This window comes from Triticum urartu, chromosome 6A, assembly GCF_056163025.1.
Source record: "Triticum urartu cultivar PI428250 chromosome 6A, HENAU_Tu73, whole genome shotgun sequence".
Classification (NCBI taxonomy): domain Eukaryota; kingdom Viridiplantae; phylum Streptophyta; class Magnoliopsida; order Poales; family Poaceae; genus Triticum; species Triticum urartu.
The window spans coordinates 170,520,947-170,542,688 of NC_141878.1; positions in this window are offsets into that span (position 1 = coordinate 170,520,947).

Genomic DNA, 21,742 nt, shown 5'->3' on the forward strand with positions numbered 1-21,742 from the left:
CAATAAGCATAAACTGGTCACCGATCCGATGACTGTGTTAAATGACGGGCCATTCATAACATTGGCCGAAGTGTTTATGGCTTGACCTCGACTATCGCCGAACACTACCGGGGGCTAGTAACTGGCCTCCTAATCTAAATCCTCCATATTTTGCTCTTACATTAGAGCTGAGGTTTCATGATCATGCTTAGCATGACAACCCAAAGAAAGGAACCAATAGCGGGACTATTTTCTTTGGAAGACATTTCTTATGTTAAATAGCAATATAACATATCTCTCTGCGTACCTTTGTTTATAAAACCGTATTGCCAGATTGCCTTGTTTGTCGTAAATATTTGCCCTCATAAAGGCTTTATAAAGACAAACACTCCTCGGCTACTGACCGAGGAGGTGGAAGCCGATGGTCGGTCAACAAAGTTTTGTACAATGCGGATCCGAGCATTAATGACATAAAGTACTTGGATACATAGAGACATTACACATAATTTGTGATTTTACTATGGATATCGATCCTTAATTCGGCCACCCGTGCCCGCATTAAGGCTCGGGGGCTAGCTACTAGGCTTCGGGCTTATTATTTACAAATATTAAAGGGGCACATTGATCCCCTAATCTGGTGTTGCCACCCGACCAGTGTCTCGGGGGCAACTGCATTGCCTATCCAATGTAGAAAATTTTAAGTGCAATACAGTTTCCGAGGAGATTATGATCCTCAGGTTGGTCGGCCGCACCCAACCTGAGTCTCGAGGACTGAGCATGCCGCTTTTTGTGTCCCGAAATATTCTGCCGAGCTAGGACTTGATCCTCAGGCCGATTTTGCAAATCAACCTGAGTCTCAGCGGCTATTGGGATCAGCGGTCTTACGTCATCCTTCAAGTGCATCTCGGGTTTTAAACTGATACACACCTTGAGGGCTACTGGCTATATATCTCGGCAGAGAATAAATTGCACCAATCAAAAATATTGACAAAAAATCGGCCCACAGTCGGGGTGGTGCACCACCTCGGAAGCAGTCCGGCATAAAGCTCGGACGCTAGTGGCTGGCTCCATAGAGGGCATTTCCAACATTAAGCTCGGCTAAACTCCTTCAACTTTTTTGAACCAAGGTGATATGGCACCTCGGATATAGTCTGGCATTGGAGCCCGGATACAGTCCGGCGTTGGAGTTTGGACATAGTCCGGCGTTGGAGCTCGGATACATTCCGGCGTTGGAGCTCGAAAAGCGGTCCGGCGTTGGTGCTCGGCTGCAAAAGATACCTCGAATACAGTCCGGCGTTGGAGCTCGGACGCAAGAGGACGCTGCCGCCCGGGAACAACTTCACACTACTAGGAAAAGGGCTAAAGATGAAATTGACACTAATGGCGCACCAGAGAAGTGGTGCGCCACTACTATATACTAATGGCGCACCATGTGGAGATGCGCCATTAGTGTGGAAGACACTAATGGCGCACCAGGCACATGGTGTGCCACTAGTAACAATATGTTTTTTTTTCATTTTTTCAAACATACTAATGGCGCATCCGGGCAGAGTGCGCCATTAGTAGTTAGAACTACTAATGGCGCACCAGCCATAGAGTGCGCCACTACTGTATTTTTTTACTTTTTTGCAAAACTACTAATGGCGCACTGTGCCACGGTGCGCCATTAGTATAAAAATTATTTTTTTTACTTTTTTGCAAAACTACTAATGGCGCATGTCTGTGTGGTGCGCTATTAGTATGTTGGGTTACTAATGGCACATGGCTGTGTGGTGCGCCATTAGTAACCTGGGACCAGCTAGATATTTTTGGACAGCCACACCTACACACTCACTTTCCCCACTTCATTCCCCCCACCTCCTTCTCTAAGCTTGTCGGCTGCCTCCTCCTCCTCACCTCATTTGCACCATAGGTTCATCAAAATTAAGTGTTGAAATTACCTTTTTTTGATAGGTAAGTAAGGGGAAAGCTATCTTCATGTTGTAGATCTACTTTTTTTCTCCCTAGCTCGCTCCAACAACATGCACATGCACTTTTTGTGGCCTAGCTAGATCTATGTATGTTTGTGGTGTTGCATATATGTTTGTGTTTGCAGGTACCGGTATTTGAAATGCGATAGTTGCCAATATTTTGCCGGAATGTTGATTCATTTCCGTTTCGGCGAGAATTTTGGCACTATGCATTCTTTTTGGTCCTATTTTTAGGGAAAGTCATGCCAAATTTTTTTCTTGGTTCTAAAATATCGTTTTGCTCTACCCCGCAGGTGACCATGGTCCGCACGATGACCGAAGGCATCGTGAATAGGTTTTTGAGCTCCACAAAGGCCGAGATGCTTCAAAAGAACGAGACGGAGATAAGATGTCCCTGTCGAAGATGCAAGCTGAAGAGCCTTATTGCGCACCCGGATTCCGGGCAGGTGCGGGACCACCTGCTCTTGCGTGGTTTCATGGATGGCTATCGGTGGCAAGGTGATGAAGATGACTATGAAGTCGTCCATGGGGGCCGGGCAAGAAATGAGGAAGGGCAGCAAGACAACCACCGCGGCTCGGGCGGGCAAGAAGACGAAGAATCTCCAGGACATGATCACGACGGTGATGCTGTACACAGTCATCATGTAGAAGATGCTAGACATGATGATGAGGAAGATGCCGGAGCAGACAAAGGGCATGATCATGAAGATCAAGATGCCGGAGGAGCAGACGACGATGGACCATCGATGGGCTGGGTGCAGGACCCTCATATTCAAGAGCTGCTTCTCAAGCAGACGGATAACGCAAGAGCTGCCGCCCGAGAGAAAGCCAAGCTGGATCAACTGGAGATAGACGCGGTTACTCCATTGTATGAAGGATGCAGACCCGAGGATACCCACCTGAAAGTAACGCTCATGGCTTTGGAGATGAAGGTAAAACACAAAATGACCGACGCATGCTTCGACGAGAACATGTCATTTCTGGCACGAACGTCTTCCCAAGGGGAACAAGTGCCCGACCAGTTTCGAGGAGGCGAAGAAAGTCGTGTGTCCTCTGGATTTACCGCACGTGAAATACCATGTGTGCATGAACAATTGCATCATTTATCGGGGCGAGCACGCGGAGTCTACCATATGTCCGGTGTGCGGCGTCACTCGATACAAGAAGAGGAAGAAAGCTCCTCGAAAAGTGGTGTGGTACTTTCCGATCACTCCTCCTCTGCAGCGGTATTTCGCGGACCCTAAGGTAGCAAAGCTCCTGCGTTGGCACGCGGATAGGGAGGAGAAGAAGCGAGAAGATGACGCAAATGATCCGGAGATAAATAAAAAAGACAAGATCCTGAGTCACCCTAAGGATGGGGCAAGTGGCAAGCATTGAACTTCGAACACCCAGAATTTGGGAAGGATCCAAGGAACATCGTGCTGGGCGCGAGCACCGATGGAGTCAATCCGTTTGGCAGCCAGAGAAGCACACATAGCACCTGGCCTGTGTTTGTGTGGATGTACAACCTTCCCCCCTGGTTGTGCATGAAGAGGAAGTACATTCACATGAGTATGCTAATTGAAGGGCCGAAAAAACCAGGGAACGATATCAATCTGTATCTGGGGCTGCTGAAAGAGGAGCGAGACATGCTGTGGAAAATGCCAGCCAATACGTGGGATGCCGCAGAGAAAGAATATTTCCCTATGAGAGCCGCACTACTCACGACGGTGCACGACTATCTCGGTTACGGATATCTCGTGGGGCAGGTGGTCCACGGAGTTTCTGGATGCGTCAGGTGCATGGATGAAGACCGGAAATGACTACCCTCCCGCATGCAAGGGCAGACATGAAATCAATGGGCATCAGGCAGGAGCTTCACTCTAATGATGATGATGATGATGATGAGGCGAAGCAGGACACAGAAAGTCGTCGCAAAGGCAAAAAGGCCAAGAAGACCGGAAATGACTACCCTCCCGCGTGCTTCACTCTAAGTCAGGAGGAGATTGAGCAGTTTTTCACCTGCCTCATAGGAGTAAAACTTCCTTATGGTTACGCGGGGAAGATAAGCAGATACCTAGACCCAGCGAAGCAGAAGTTCAGCAGGATGAAGTCTCACGACTGTCACGTGCTGATGACGCAGATACTTCCAGTTGCAATCTGTGGGATCATGGACGCGCATGTCCGTGAAACGCTATTTGGCCTATGCAACTTTTTCGACGTCATCTCTCGGAAGTCGGTTGGCGTGAGGCAACTCAGAAGGCTACAGGAAGAGATCATGATGATACTATGTGAGCTTGAGATGTACTTCCCGCCCGCATTCTTCGACGTTATGGTGCATCTGCTGGTCCATATCGTGGAGGATATCATCCAACTCGGGCCGAAGTTCCTGCACAGCATGATGCCGTATAAAAGGATGAATGGTGTCATCAAAGGATACATTCGCAACATGTCACGTCCAGAGGGAAGTGTAGCCAGGGGCTTTCTGACCGAAGAGTGCATCTCCTACTGCACGAATTATCTAGGCATCGAGAACCCCGTTGGTCTGCCCGTCAACAGGCACCTCGGTAGGCTCGCTGGATGGGGTCACCCTGAGGGTCGCCGCGAAATGCATGTTGACTTCGAGGGTCGACTCGCCGACTTTGAAAGAGCAAACCTACTCGCACTACAACACATAGACGTGGTCGATCCTTGGGTGGTAGAGCACAAAACCTTTATTGAGAAGACGTACAATGACCGAGGCCAACAGAGGGCGGACGGAGATATAACCAAAGAGCACAACTCATGTTTCACGCGTTGGTTCATGCAGAAGCTTCTGTCGTACCCTTTACATGAGGATTCTTCCACGGAAGAACAACTCATATTCGCCTTGTCACAGGGCGCCGAGCACAACCTGATGACCTATGAGGCGTACGATATCAACGGCTACACATTCTACACCGAGGACAAGGACATGAAGAGCGATGGTTATCAGAACTCCGGGGTAACGATGGAATCCTACACCGGTAACGACAAGGACAGATACTACGGAAGGATCGAGGAGATCTGGGAGCTGAGCTACGCTGGAGAGAAGGTCCCGATGTTCCGTGTCAGATGGGCCAAGAGCGTCCTAAAAGAAGACCGGTATTTCACCACCATGGTTATACCCGAAGCCAAATCCAAGACTGCGGGCGCAAACGTCACCACGAAAAATGAGCCATGGGCACTGGCTTCCCAAGTGGACCAATGCTTCTTCATTACCGACCTGTCAAATCCCAGTCGTGTTGTCGTGAGGAGAGGCAAAAGGAAGATCATCGGAATGGATGGAGTAGCCAATGAGCAAGACTTCGACAAGTACGGCGACCCAAAGATCGAACATGACGATGACGATGAAGTAGCAGCATACACCACAAGAAGAAGCAGGACCACCCTACCTAAAGGGCGTCCGTTCCACAGAAGAACTCCATTTGCGAAAAAGAAGGGCAAGAAGATTATGAACAGATAGCTAGCTAAGATCGACTGTATTTAAATCATAGTCTTCATTTCTCGGTTGTATTTCATGGGCACTTTTTGATATCATGAATATTTTTTCAAATTTGATGAAATTTTTGCATATTCAATATGATAAAATATTGAATATTCATGAGGACACTCGATCTCGATCTCCCTCCATCTCAATCTCGATTCCCCCTCCATCTCGATCTCGATGCCCCTTCATCTCGATCGCTATCCCCCTCCATCTCGATCTCGATCCCACCCGCACCCTCCCCCGCTAGCTCCACCACCGCCGACGACCCACCGCACCCTCCCCTGCTCCACCGCCGCTGACGAGCACCCCCCTCACCCTCCCCCGCTCCACCACCGCCGACGAGCACCCCCCGCACTCTCCCCTGCTCCACCACCGCCGACGAGCACCCCCCGCACCCTCCCCCGCTCCACCGCCGCCGACGAGCACCCCCCATTTCATATTCATATTCATTTTTTTAAAATAATAATAATAATAAAGTGTAGACTAAAATTGTTGTTAAACAACAATTATTACTATTTTTATAAAAAAATATTACTGTTTCATATTCATATTCATTTTCTAAAAAATTATTACATGCAACAAAAAATAAAAAAATTACTTATGGCGCACCTATGGCTGGTGCGCCATTGCTATTTATAAAAAAAGATTACTAATGGAGCACCTCTGCCTGGTGCACCATTGCTATGTAAAAAAAGATTACTAATGGCGCACCGACCGCGGGTGCGCCATTAGTACGCTTCCCCCCAGCTAATTCCTCCCTCTCCCTCCCGCCAGATCCCCTCCATCCCTCTTCCTCGCCAGATCCACCCGTGCGCTGCCCCGACGCCGCCGCCCCGACCCTCGCCGGACTCCACCCCCGCCGCCCCCACGCCCCCACCACCGCAGCTCCCGCGCGCCGCCGCCTCCGCGCCCCCCACCACCGCAGCTCCCCCGCGCCGCCGCCTCCGTGCCCCCGCGCCCCCCACCACCGCAGCTCCCCCGCCCCTGCCGCCCCCGTCGGGGCGCCGCAGATCGAGCTTCTCTCCCCACCCTAAGTTGGGGGGCCACAGATCGAGCGGGTCAATCCCGATCCGCCACGGTCGCAGCGGCGCTTCCCCAATCCGTGCCGTAGACAAGGGATTCGAGCAGGGCAGCGCAGGGAGGGGAGCCTCTGTGTGCCGCCGCCCCCTGCTTCTCTCCTTTCCTCTCTGTTCCGCCGGGAGAGGAGCTCGTCAAGCCAAGGTTCCCCCCACTTCTGCTCTCTGTGCAGCTGCCTGGTTCGATTCCGTTTGCTCTTCTTGACTGATGCGGTTTACTCTCCCAGGTGCGCAAGAGACCGCCGTGTGGTGCTGCGCGCGGGGTTCTTCTTCCACTCCGGCGCCTCCTGCCCTGCCCCTCCGGTGGCCGCTTCGTCTTCTTATACTCCGTCACAGGTGGTAAGCTACTTGTTCCTCTCCTATGCTCTCTCCCATGCTTTGTGTGCTCACGGCCGTCGCGCCGTGGTAGATTTTGTGCTGGCCATCGCCATGGATTTGGGCTATAGTTATGGAGTGTCCTGATATTTGCTGGCCATCACTGCATGGAGTAGAAGCTTTTAGAAATCCTGATGTTTATGGAGGGAAATTATCACTCAAAATTGCTCATATTGTATCAGTAATTGAAGAGTTTAAATACCATAATAATTTACAAAGATCAAGTGATGTAGAGCAAAAATTTAGCAAATGATGTATAGTTTCAAATTCATGTTACTAAATTTTTCTCAACATGTTAAAATTGTCATGCTACTGAATGTTATAGAAATGCCAGGGAACACAGAAATACTAGGGCACACAGCATTTAGAGTACTCTGAAATTCAGTTCTGAAAAATACCGAGCTAGGTACAAAAGTGTAGGTACAGAAGTCTAGTAACATTAGAACTGAACTGATTGATCTATACATGTGTAGGGGGAGCTAGATCCTTTTCTACATGGGGAATGGGGGGAAGATCTTCATGACTTTTGTGTTTCTACTTACTGTATGATAAGATGCAAAGCTTGTAATGGCTATGTTTTGTTTATGATCATTGTGTTGATCATAAGACTGGTAAATTTGTGAACCTAGTATGTTCAGAACTTATGCTCTTGTACTACATGTTCACTTCATATATGTGTTGTCAGTGTCAAAAATCATTACTGTAAATGTTCATGCATAGTGCATTTGGAGTATGGTTCTGGCTCACACTGTATTTGTAATTCTACTATAAATTTGCACTATAAATCTATTGAAATTATACTGTTAATACACTACAATTACATGTCTACTGTATTTACCTCCTCTTCTATACCTTGTACTAGAAGTCAGCAAAAGAACATCAGTTCTACTTTGCCCCCTAGTAGATCTGGTAGAGTAAGAAACCCCCCTTATAATGATGCTTTTCTCTAGAAAAATTGATCCTGGAATTTTTTCATGGTATTCTTTGTGGTACAGTTGAGAGCTACTGTCAAAAACTTGAGCTACTGTCAAAAAATTCAGTTATGGCATCTAGAATGATGTCAGTTTTGTTTTGTAACTAGAAGACCAAAGTGTTAGGAATTCTGTCCAAACTGTAGTTTTCAGTATTTCTGTACAAACTGAAAACTGTTAAAAAGACCATGTGTTTTTTGGTCAAAATCTGCATGTAAAACTGAAATAATCAGTCATAAAGAATATCCTCAACAGCATGTGTTTCTTGGATTTCTGTAATGATGATGGAACATTATAAAGCATTGTACTCCAGTGTGTATGAAGGATACAAAAAATTTAGCAACTTCTCTGATTTTATAAAGTTGTTCTTATATGGGTGAAACTTCACTTGTTTTTAGTCTAGTGCAGGGTGTTGCTTCTTCTGTATGGGGCAACTATGTCACAAATAAATTGTTCCTTCTTCTGAATTTGACAAGTAATGACTTGCAAAGATGATGATCATCTTGCTAGTTTGCTGGGTTTTGTCTCCGACCATTGTGTCGTGATGAATTTGCAGGTACCCCGAGAGGCCCTTGAGTTTGCCGGAATGTCGATTAACTTCCGTTCCGGCAAATTCGGGTACTCCATATGTCCTATTTTCAGCAAAGGTCATGCTGAAATTTTCTGTGAATTTTAGCATGACTTTGCTAAAAATAGGACATATGGGGTACTTGCGACTAATGCATGGGCCGGGGTGATTAGGCCCAACTTCGAATTCTCCTTAGCATCGATAAACCCTAGATGATAAACCCAACATAGGTGGCAATAGAGCCAAGTGATTAGTGCCAAGTGGAGGAAGAACGATGAGGCCGGCGGTTCGGGCGGCAAGCCATGATCTTGATCTTGTTCCTTGACAAACCCTAAATGATGAGACCATGATCTTGTTCCTTGACAATAACCAACTTTTTGACCAATCTTTTTTCCTATTTAGAGTGAAACATGGCCCACAACGATGAGGCCGGCGGTTCGGGCGGCAAGCAATTCTGGGAGCTGTTCCAGGAGTTGGAGGAAGAACCTCACCGCTATGAGGACGCTGCGGAAGACATCGATCCTGACTACACAACCACTACTGGCGTCGGGGATGACACCACTGATGGCGCCGCCGAGGATGCCACCACTGATGATGGCGGCGCACGCAGAGATGGCAGCCAACCGAAGGGGCAACGGAAGGACCGGCGCCCGAGCGTGCTCGGTACCGTCAGGGAGGAATTTACTGAAGTGAACTCCGACGGGGGCTCGGGTGCATTCTCCGGAGCACCGTCTCGATCAACACCGAGAACCTAAGGCATAAGGACCGAGGGAATTTGCGCAGCCTACTCTTCACGAAGCTGCATGAACAATACATGTTCCCCACTGAGTTTGCAAACACACGCCTCTCAGGGAATAAAGTGAACAATGCCGCCCTCACGAAGATGAGCACGGCCCTGTCTACTTGGAGAAGCACGGTGAAGGCAATGATTGATAAAGGTGATAGTTATGACAAGATCAAGGCAAAATATCCTTTGATGAGCGAAGATGACTACAAGGAGTTCAAAATCAAGTGCGAGATCCCTGCAACCTCCGAATCAAGTCAGTGGGGGAAAGAAATGCGGCAGTTGAACTTAGGGGTCCACCAACTCGGTCCCGGCGGTTACAGAGTGGCGGAGCCTGTATGGGACAAGGAGGACGCGGAGCGTGCCGAGCAAGGCCTACCGCCCCGCTTCGAGAAATACAGTGACAAGCAGACCAGGAACTTTCGTAGGGCCCGGTACAAGGAGGACCCGGTAACAAAGGAGCTTACCACGGATCCGAAGACCAAGGAGCTTGAGCTTGTTCTGGTAAGGAATACACCCCCACGTAATTAGCTCCATATGGTTGCATTCTAATTAATCCCCAATATTTCTAAATGGTTCACGTTCCTTCCGTAGGACAAAGAAAGCAGTAGCGCGGGGTCGTCTCAGAGCTATCCTTTTGACACCCCTTTGAATAGGGTGTTGAACGTAATGAAAAACATGGATAAGCTCAATAAGCCGACGTCAGCTGGTCGTGTGGCCGGCAAAGGCTTGTCCAAAAAATGGTCGTCATACTATACCGCTGGTGGGCGAAAGGAGAAAAAGACCAGCTCGGAAAGCAAGTCGCGCAAGGTTGAAGCACTCAAGGCACAAGTGGTGCGGATTCCGGAGCTTGTCCAAGAGCAAGTGGAACAACAACTGGGAACGAAGCTCAACGCCATGGTGCCTATGTTGATTCATGGGCTGATGATGTGGATTGCGGGCGGCCAACAGGGGCCTCCCCCGGTTCCCAGCTTCACGGCCAGCAACTCGCACAGCGCGCAGGCGGCGCCATTGGTGTCTCCGGCGGTGCAATTGGTGTCTCCGGCAGAGGTGGTATTCGTGTCTCCGGCGCCGGCACGGGCATTGGAGCTTAATGCACCCGGGTGTACGCCGGCCGGCACCTTGCCAGCAAGCGGCCCCTCCGTCAGTTGCACGCCCGCCGTTGGCGGTGCCTCGACATTAGCAGAGCTCGACGGCATCACGGTAACTAAGCCTCTCGACCGATGACTTCATCTCCTTGCCTTTGACTGGGCATCCCTGACGCCCTACATGTTTTCGCAGGGCGCCGCCGACGTTCCTTGCACTCTCCTGCACTTCGTGGGCGGCGAGTTAGTCGATGTCGCCAAGGGCAGAATCATTCAACCGGGCAACCCCGTGTTCCACGGTAATCCGATGCCACCCACAATGTATAGGGTTGAAGTGGTTCGGGTGCTGCCAGGCTACGACGAGCTGTTACCTCCGATTTGACCCGCTGGGGCCGACGAAGAAGATGAGATGACCCTCGACGCCTGCGTAAGTTGGCCCCTGCTTTGGCCAAAGAGCCAGATTCGTTTGGGGGCGGGGGACACCACCCCACAGACAAGACCGCCAGTCGTGCCGGCGCCAAGCCATGGCAAGAATGCCGCAATGCTACCAGACATGCTGGACATCCCTATGGCACAGGATCCGGACATGCATATGGCACAAGATCCGGACGATGACGACAATGGTACATTTACCAACGTCGATAAGTACTTTGCCGAACATGGGTACAATGACGAGTTCTGCGGGCCTCCTTCTCAAGAACCCAACCAAGACGACCGCGATCTAGCTGGTACGTCGGAGAAACCCAGTTGCAACAGGCGTCGTCTGGTGTTCAGTTCTCAGGAGACGCCTCCAGCTGCCGCCTTCACTGAGCCTCAGATAGCTGAGGTGCGAAATATTATCAGCCCCAACACGCTCAAGAAGGCAGTCTTTGAGAAGAACTCGGTCCCATTACAACAGATCAAGAAGAAGAGCCGGAAACGGCAGACTAAAAAGGGCGCCGGTGCGAGCCAGCAGGCACCGAGTATGATCCGTGCTCAGGACGGGACACCTTCACCTAAGGATATCTCGAGGAGGGTGCTTGTGGCGGGTAGGGCGATGCTACCGACAAATATGCTCAATGCTGCAACCGGTGCTATGCGGAGTCTGCACGACAGTGTTCTTTCTTTGGAGAAGCGGCGTCTAAGAGAGAATGATGTGGCATACCCGGTTTTCGTGGCCAAGGTGCCAGAGGGCAAGGGCTTTGTGAATGGTGACATCGGGGGTACGATCGTCCTGCGGTTTGATGACATCTTTGCTATGTTTAACCTTCATCCGCTGCACTACACCTTCGTTCAGCTGTTTTCGCTGAGTATGGAGATGCGGATCATTAGAGACAAGACCCCGGACATCGTGATCGTCAACCCCTTCTACATGGGTGCCAAGCTCTTGAGCAGCGCTGGGGACCGCCAAGTCACGAGTTCACACCTTGAAGGCGTCATTCTAGCAAACCCAAATAAGGATAACTTCCTTGTGGCTTGCTTTCCCAAGTAAGTCATCCCTTAACCGCCCCGTAACATATGATTTCTTAGATTTCGATCGTTATTTTTTTTTCTAACATTCCGTGTTCTGTGCAGTGACACACATTGCACACTCATCCTCGTAAGCCCGAAATATTCCATGCCCACATATTTCGACCCGAACCATAACTCCAAGATAGACTACACAAATATCAAGAAAGTTCTTGATGATGTTCTCCCCGGCTACGCCAAATCTGGAGGCACCTTCACCAGGGCAGTTCGTAAGTACGGCAAGCACGTGTTCGCCCACAATACGACGTTCTGCTGCGTCAAGCAGCCGCCTGGCGGTCAGAAGGATGCCTACTACGCCCTCCATCGGATGCGGGCGATCGTAAGGGACCATCATCACCTTCTGCTACCAAATAATCTCAAAGATTGGGCCGCGAGCTTGTCAGCAATCCAGGACGCGGACATCAGACAAGAATTCTTTCGCATCCAGTCGGAGTTTGCAGACATCATCCATCAAGATGTGCTTCATACCTCGGGGCTGTTCTACCTCAGATATCAACCGTCCAACAGGGAGATAGACGGAACGCTACAAATGCAGGCTGACAACGCCCGCGATTTCATGACCATCATGACAGACGGCGGCTTCATCCACGCTCCGGTCCCATGAGTCGAGTCGACAGTAGTGATGCTATGTGTAGTTCTGAAACATTGATTGGCTCATGTTGTAATTAAACTTTAATGAAATTGTATGTCTCTTTGGTTTGGACAGTCGTTCAACTTAGATGTAATCGATGCTATTTATTAGTAGGACCATGAATCGTGCTATTAATGTCATGTCTTGCTTTTCTCTTCCGATCCTTTTGTTGCATACTTATATATTGCTTATGTATGTATTGTCTGTTGTTTGGCTTGTGCATAGAGATGCCGTCGTATCTCGTGTACAAGGGTATGGTTCCCGGAGTCTACGACGACTGGGAGGAGTGCCGGAGACAGGTTCACCGTTTCAGCGGTAACAGTTACAAAGGGTACACCACTAGGGCGGAGGCGGAATCTAGATACGCCCGCTATCTAGCGGGAGAGAGGAGGGAGCATTGGAGGAACCGGATGAAGACTAGTTTCATCGCGATGATGCTCATCGTGATGACCACAGCTCTCTTCTATGTGATGGCAGTTTAGATGATCGATATCAACTTGTAATGTGAAGACAAACTCGATACTCGCGGTCTCGAGACTTGTAATGTTTTATCTTTGTTCGGTCTTTTGAATTCGGAGATTAATATGATGAATTGTATTCGGAGACTAATATTCTATTGTAATCGATGAATCGGCTGTTACTGTGTGCAACTGTCTATATTCTGTCAAATAATATATTTTGTAACCTGTGCAAAATCAGAAAAGTAAAAAAATAAATAAAACCTAATATTCATACTAATGGCGCATCACTACAGAGTGCGCCATTAGTATGCCAAAGTATACTAATGGCGCATCACCAAACAGTGTGCCATTAGTATGCCAAGTATACTATTGGTGCATCCACCCGCAGTGCGCCATTAGTGTGGCAAAGCACATGGTTAAATATGGCCCCTGGGAGGCATACTAATGGCGCATGGTGTTCTATACTAATGGCGCACCAGTGGTGCGCCATTAGTAATAAATACTAGTGGCGTGATACTAATGGCGCACCAGTGATGCGCCATTAGTAGGAAAAACTGGTGCGCCATTAGTAGGCCTTTTCCTAGTAGTGTCAAACCCGAGGTGTGGCATAAAAATAACAAGGCATTGATAAAGGCCGAAGACTTAAAGGGCTCCTCAGATACCCGACGTGTGAGATCTTCAGATTTAGCTCGGCAATCCTCAATAAGATAGGAAGATTAGTTGAACCAGTTTTCAAGACCGACGACCGAAGACAAAGAACGGTTCAGAAGAATCGAGGAGCGTCCCAACTTGAAGACCGGTTCAGGGGGCTACTGACGGTGTCCTGGACTAGGGGGTACTCACCACGTCGTCTCCCGGTCAGTTAGATTGGGCCGAGGACCCCCATGGCCGTATACTCATGGGCCAATTCGGACAGCTGCCGCATACAACAAAGATTCCACAAGACTTGGTGGTCAAGACAAGGACTCCTCCCCCACCGGCGTATCCGGCTAGGACTCTTGTTGTCCTAGGCCTCTGGTGCATTATATAAACCAGGGCCAGGCTAGTCGATAAAAAACATACAATCATACCATAGGCTAGCTTCTAGGGTTTAGCCTCTCTGATCTCGTCATAGATCTACTCTTGTCATACTCATATCATCAAGAACAATCAAGCAGGACGTAAGGTTTTACCTCTATCAAAAGGGCCCGAACCTGGGTAAACATCGTGTCCCCTTCCTCCTGTTACCATCCGCCTTAGACGCACAGTTCGGGACCCCCTGCCCGAGATCCGCCGGTTTTGACACCGACATCGGCCTTGGGTACCGCCCAACCTGGGGGGGCTCCTTGCTGCATGGAGGCGGCGTCGATCCAGCGGAAGAACTGCTTGGTGTGGCGGTCCGAGGGCGGTGCTTGTGAGCCGCCGAGGAGGGCTGCGACGGCGATGGGCGCTGGTGCCGCAAAGCGTGCGACGAAGAGGTCACGCAGCTCCTCCCAAGACGCCACTGAGGATTTTGGGAGGGTGAGTAGCCAGGCGCAAGGCACACCGGCGAGGGCCATGGGGAACCAGTTGGCCATGACCTTGTTGTCGCCTCTAGCTTCCAGGACAGCCTCCTCGTATGTCAGCAGGAAGGTCGACGGATCCGCCGCGCCGTCGTAGCGAGGCGGCATCTCTGGCTTGAACTTGCGCGGCCACTGCACCCGCCGCAAGGCGGGGGTGAAAGCTCTGAGCCCCCTAGTGCCATTGTGGGTGCCCGCTGCCCCGGCCGGAGGAGCAACGCCTGCCACGGGGACAAAGCATGGAGGCAGTGCAACATGGATCGACGGAAGGAAAGCTTCGGCGCACCCCCTACCTGGCACGACAAATGTCGGATATTGGGTTCCGGCATTTCCCTTAAGGTTCGAACTCTAGGGTGCGCACGAAGATCTCTCCCTCCCCGTAGCTCGCTCACTCACCACGATCTCAAAACTCAGCTCGCCCAACCCGAAGAACAAGGGACACAAGAGTTTATACTAGTTCGGGCTACTGATGTGGTGTAATACCCTACTCCAGTGTGCTGTGGTGGATTGCCTTGTAGGCTGAGGATGAACAAGTACAAGGGAAGAACTACCTCTTGAGGAGAGGTGTTCTTGAAGCTCGGTGAGCTTGTGTGGTTGAGGATGATCTAAATGATCCGTCCCCTCCTATGGTTGTGGCTAGTCCTATTTATAGAGGCCCTGGTCCTTTTCCCAAATATTAGGCGGGAAGGGATCCCACAACAACCAATTTGAAGGGGGACAACTAGTACAAGCTATCGTGATAAAAGGTGGTCTTCGCCTGCCAGAGGCTCTGGTGGTGACGCCGTCGTGGACTCCGCGATGACCTCCGTCCTGCCGTCCTGCTGGTCTTGGTCTTGTTGCACCGATATGGAAACCTTTGCCTGATGCCTCGGGACTCCTCGCCCGCGCCTACTCCTTTAGCACCAAAGAGGCAACAGGTTCTCTGCGCCCACTAGCGCCCACCTAGCACCCGCCTAGCCTTGGTCGTCATGGCTCACATCACGGGAACCTCACAAGGTGCCCCTCACCTTGATCTCTCCGCTCCTCACGAGCCAGCCTAGTGAGGCTGCCCCTGAGGAGGTCTTGTGTCATCTGCCTCGCGAGGCTTTCCCCTCGCGAGGGTCTAGAGTGTTTGCTGGTGAAGATGGGCTGTACCAGGCCACTAGAGGAGCCACGTCGTGGGCCGCAGGCAGGCAAGTCTGGGGACCCCTGTTCCCAGAACACCGACAGGCAGGAGCACTTTTGCCCTCGGGCGAAGCAATTCCGCCGGGGGAACTTCCCTCCCGGAGGGGGAAATCATCACCATCGTCATCACCATCAACTCTCCCATCTTTGGGAGGGCCATCTCAATCAATATCTTCAGCAACACCATCTCATCTCAAACCCTAGTTCATCTCTTGTGTTCAATCTTTGTACCAGAACCTTAGATTGGTACTTGTAGGTGACTAGTAGTGTTGATTACATCTTGTAGTTGATTACTATATGGTTTATTTGGTCGAAGAATATATCTTCAGATCCATTATGCCATTTAATACCCCTCTGATCTTGAGCATGATTATCATTTGTGAGTAGTTACTTTTGTTCTTGAGGTCACAGGAGAAGTCATGTTGCAAGTAATCATGTGAACTTGATACGTGTTCGATATTTTGATGATATGTATGTTGTGATTCCCTTAGTGGTGTCATGTTAACATTGACTACATGGCACTTCACCATATTTGGGCCTAAGGAATGCATTGTGGAGTAGTTATTAGATGATGGGTTTCTAAAGTGACAGAAGCTTAAACCCTAGTTCACGCGCTATTTCATAAGGGACATATTTGGATCAAAAAGTTTAATGATGTTGGTGTTCTGGGAACGGGGGTGTAACGCCCCAAGACCGGAGCTTCAGTTGCCTTCCAGGGTTTCCGGGTTTTTTTTTCGTCATGTGAGTTGTTCGTTTATTGCATTCAGCTTTGCATCATGTGCATTGCATCATGTCATCATGCCATCATGTTATTTATTTTCTTGACTCAACTAAATAAATGGCATGGATCTTTGATCCATTTAAATCGAGGGAATTCACATGGTGATTCTCTTTATAACATATCCTCCCGATGTTAGGGAGCTATATTGAATATTCCATTTTCAAACTCACCCATGAACACACTTGCAAATAATCACATGTCTTTTCTGCTTCGAGTTTGCTCCTCAAACTTCGCCCATAAATTCTTTTATCTTTTTCCGGAGGTCTACCAAAAATCTCAACATTTTGGGACCTTTCTAACGCTCACTTCTTTTTCGAACTCATTTGAATTTAATTCAAATGAGTTCCAATCCAAACTTTGTACACATGCCCATTTATATTTTTCTTGGATCAAGATCATTCTTGCGAGTCCAGTAAAATTATCCCCATGCCCAAATTGTTGTCCACTCATTTATTTTCTCTCCCTTTCTTCCTTTGCTTTTCTGTTGTTAAAAGAGAGTTGGAGGGGGAAAGAGAAGCCCAGCCTAGGCCGGCCTACTAGGCTCAGCCGGCCCATCTAACTCCTCCAACACCTGGGCCGGCCCCAAGGCCACCTCCCCCTAACCCTAGCTCTGCCTTAGCCCGATCCCTCGCGCTCATCTCCCTCTCGATCCCATCTCTCCCTCGACCCCTTCCCGCACCGCCGCCTCTCCCTTCGTCCCTCTCCCCCGATCTATCCCCTCGATCCCGATCGCTCTCTTGCCGATCACCTAGTGCTCCCTCGCAGCATCTTCTCTCCCCCGACCCCTCGTCCTCCTCGAAGCTGGCCCCGCTGCCACCGCCCGGGCGAGCGCCGCCCCTGAGCTCCTCGCCATGGATTCCTTGCGCCTCCTCCGAACCTCCCCATGATTTGCATGCACCGTGGCATCCTGCCGCCCAGCCGCCTTCTCATCCAGCGCCGCATCGAGCTCGTCGGCCTCGGTCTCCCCTGCTTCGCTCCTCTTGACGCCCCCCACTTCCATCGCCCTGCTTCCTCGTCACCAGAGAGCGTCGCGCCGTCTTCCTCTCCTCCTGCCCTGTAACACCCTCGATGCGACTATATCTCCCACGTGTCGAGGCACGACTTAGAGGCATAATCACATTGAAGGCATATGTCGCAAGTTAGGCAATCTTCACAACATCCCATGTAATATGAATAATAAAGGGGAGATAACATAGTTGGCTTACACTCTCCACGTCAATCAAGTACATAAATAACATTACATCATCCAAACACTCATGGCCCGACTACGGTGCCAAAATAAAAGATAACCCAACATGCGACACGGTCCCAATCACCCCCAACTGGGCACCACTACTGATCATCGGGAAAGGAAACATAGTAACGTTGAGAGTCTTCGTCTAACTCCCACTTGAGCTCATATGCGTCTCCTGGAGCGGAATCATCAGGCCCTGCATCTGGTGTAATAGTAATCTATGAGCCACAGGGACTCAGCAATCTTGCACCCTCGCGATCAAGACTATTTAAGCTTATAGGTAAGGCAAGGTAAATATATGTGGAACTGCAGCAAGCATCTAGCAAGTATGGTGGATAACTTATTCGCAAAAGAGAGCGAGAAGAGGAGGCAAAGCACGAGCGAGAAACTAGAGAGCAACCTGCGCAAACATTACTCCAACACCGTGTCCAGTTCCCGGACTCCGTCGAGAAGAGGCCATCACGGTAACACACTCAGTTGATTCATTTTAATTAATTAAGGTTCAAGTTATCTACAACCGGACATTAACAAATTCCCATCTGCCCATAACCGCGGGCACGGCTTTCGAAAGTTCAAATCCCTGCAGGGGAGTCCCAACTTAGCCCATGACAAGCTCTCACGGTCAACGAAGGAATAGACCTCCTCCCAAGACGTTCTGATCAGACTCGGTATCTCGGTAATTCAAGACACTTCGACAGGTTAAAACAAGACCAACAACACCACCCGAATGTGCCGACAAATCCCGATAGGAGCTGCACATATCTCGTTCTCAGGGCACACTCGGATGAGCAAGACGTCGGGTAGGCCAGCCCAGAGTTGCCCCTGGTAGCCCCGGACATTGCTCAGTTGGACCAACACTCAGAGGAGCACTGGCCCGGGGGGGCGCTAAAATAAGATGACCCTTGAGTCTGCAGAACCCAAGGGAAAGAAAAGGGCTAGGTGGCGAATGGTAAAACCAATGTTGGGCATTGCTGGAAAAGCTTTAATCAAGGCGAACTATCAAGGGGTTCCCATAATAGCCCAACCACGTAAGGGACGCAAAATCCGGGAACATAACATCGATATGACGGAAACTAGGGCGGCAAGAGTGGAACAAAACACTAGGCGAGAGGCCGAGCCTTCCACCCTTTACCAAGTATATAGATGCATTAAGATAACATAGCAATATAATGATATCCCAACAAGTAAATAAATGTTCCAACAAGGAACGGCCTCCAATCTTCACCTGCAACTAACAACGCTATAAGAGGGGCTGAGCAAAGCGGTAACATAGCCAATCAACGGTTTGCTAGGACAAGGTGGGTTAGAGGTTTGACATGGAAATTTGGGAGGCTTGAAAGCAAGTGGTAGGCATCGTAGCATTGGCATAGCAAAAGAGCGAGCAAAACTAGCATAGCAAAGATAGTAGTGATTTCGAGGGTATGATCATCTTGCCTGCACAGTTGTCAGAGTTGACTGGATCCTCGAAAGCAAACTCAACGGGCTCCTCGTTAGTGAACTCGTCTCCCGGCTCTACCCAAACAAGACAAACAAGCAACAAGGATACAATCAACCACGTGCAAGACCAAGCAATATGATGCAATGATGATATGCTATGCGGAATGCGATGCGGGATGCAAAATGCAAGATATGACAGGCAATGCATGAACCTGGACTCAACATGGAAATCCAAGTGTGCCACTGGAAAGATGAGATGAAATCGCTGGAAAACGATATAAAGAACGCCGGAATCAGAGTTACGGTTTGGAAATGGAAAGCGATTCAAATATGGCACCGGTCTGCGATTTACAGCAAGTAGCCATCTAAATGCAATGAGATGAACATGCTACAGCACCCAAACATGACAAAAAAATAGATGGAAGGGATTAATTCAAGATTCTTAATAAAAGTCTAGCACTGAGATACGGCCAATTCATCCATTAACAGGTTCAAACAAGCATGGAAAAAATGCATATGGCAAACAGATCTCAGACTTAGTGAAATCAACACTTGTCTGGAATTTCAGATCAGGTAGCCCTCTTCGGAGCAACAAAACTACATGCTACAGCACCTGATCATGGCAAAGTAAAGCATGGCATGGAGCTACTCAAATAGCTTAACAAAAGTCCCTTAGTGACCTTGAGCCAAAAGGGATCGGAAAATACAATTGCAAGCACGTGAACATAGCAAAAACATAATCAGTTTTCAGACTTGGTGAAAAACTGACACATGCTGAAATATAACTCAAGTAGGCATGTTTACGAGCTCGATGCACTCACTACGGTGCAAGTCATGGCAAGACAAGCATACATCCATTAAGAACACACAAAATGCAAGCTAGACATGGCAATAACAATAGCATAGCATGCACGGATCCACTACAACATCATCGGCAAAATTGCAAACAAGTTGACAATCTGCCCAGATTCACAAAGTAGCAAAAGTAGAGCTCGATTGACTCAAGCTAGGGTGCTCCATAATTGCAAAAAAAGACATCGATGGATAGAGCACTACAATATTAAAAAAACACCCTTACTGATCATCCTCAAAATAGGCACGGATCACTAGGAAACAACATGAACATATGGCATCATGAGATAAACAGCTCCAGGACTTAGTGAAATTACTAAGTCCCTGAAAACAGAATTAGCAAGTGCACCACTTTGCAAGCTTGCACAAGTCACCTCACACATCACAAAAATACATGGGTTGCACCTCTGGAAAGATGGCAAAACCCTTAACAAAACATATGTAGAGCATCAGGGCATATCATGCACACATTAATCATGGCAAAAAATGACAAAAACCTAAATGGAATAGCAGATCTGACAATTAACTCAAGTAGCCCTCTTCTAACGGCATTTCGGGCATCAAGATGAACTCAAATGAAAATGATGCAATGGAACAAAATGATGTACTCTCTGAGGTGAACATTTTGATATGCTATATGCATGAATCGGAGCTACGGATGCAAAGTTACGGCCGGTCGAAGTATGCAACATGAGCTAGGGTTTCTGAGGGAAAAGTCAACCCGAAAATTTCAGATCTGAGATTTGCACGCGGATCGAGGGAGGCCGGCGAGGTACTGTAGCTCCGGCGAGGCTGAGGTGGCCGGGGCCGGCGAGATCCGGCGGCGGGTGGTCGGATCCGTCACCGGGCGCGGCGGGGCGACGAGGAGGAGGCGCCGGGCGCCGGGTGGTGACGGCGGCTTGGCCGCGGCAGCCAGGCGGGTGCAGCGAGGCGGCGGGGTTGGCGATGGCGGCGACGGCTCGGCGGTGGCGGAGCACCGGAGTGGGCGGATGCGGAGAGTGCCACGTGGCGGAACGCCACTGGTGCGGGGGCGGCGGCGTGGAGTGTCCGCCCCGGGCGGACAATGTCCGGCGGCGCGCGAGGTTTTTTTTAGGGTTTCGGGGGGGAGAATGATCCGGATTTGGAGGGGGTGTATATATAGGCATAGAGGGAGCTAGGAGAGTCCAAATGAGGTGCGGTTTTCGGCCACGCGATCGTGATCGAACGCTCTAGGTGATGGAGCAGAGTTAGGTGGGTTTTGGGCCAAATTGGTGGGGTGTTGGGATGCAACACCCACGAGGCCTTTTCGGTCCCTCGGTTAACCGTTGGAGTATCAAACGAAGTCCAAATGGTACGAAACTTGACAGGCGGTCTACCGGTAGTAAACCAAGGCCGCTTGGCAAGTCTCGGTCCAATCCGGAAATGTTTAATCCCCACACACGAAAGAAAGCTAGAAATGACCATTGGAGGAGAAAGAAGCGCCGGAATGCAAAACGGACAACGGGGAAAATGCTCGAATGCAAGAGACAAACACGTATGCAAATGCAATGCACATGATGACATGATATGAGATGCATGACAACGATAACAACACACGGAGAAAAAGACCCGAACCCGAGGAAATAAATATAACTTAACGCCGGAAACGGAAAGAGTTGGAGTACAAATAGGGAAAGTTACATCCGGGGTGTTACATGCCCGCAACCGAGCCCTGCTCCCGCTGCCCCTTCTGCAACACCGCCGTCCGCGACCAGCAGGAGGCCGCCGCTCGTGTCGCAGCCCCTGCTGCCGGCGACCTCGCCTTGACCTGGCAAGTTCACCGGAGTTCCTCTGCTGCAGCCCCGCGTCGACTTCCCCTGCT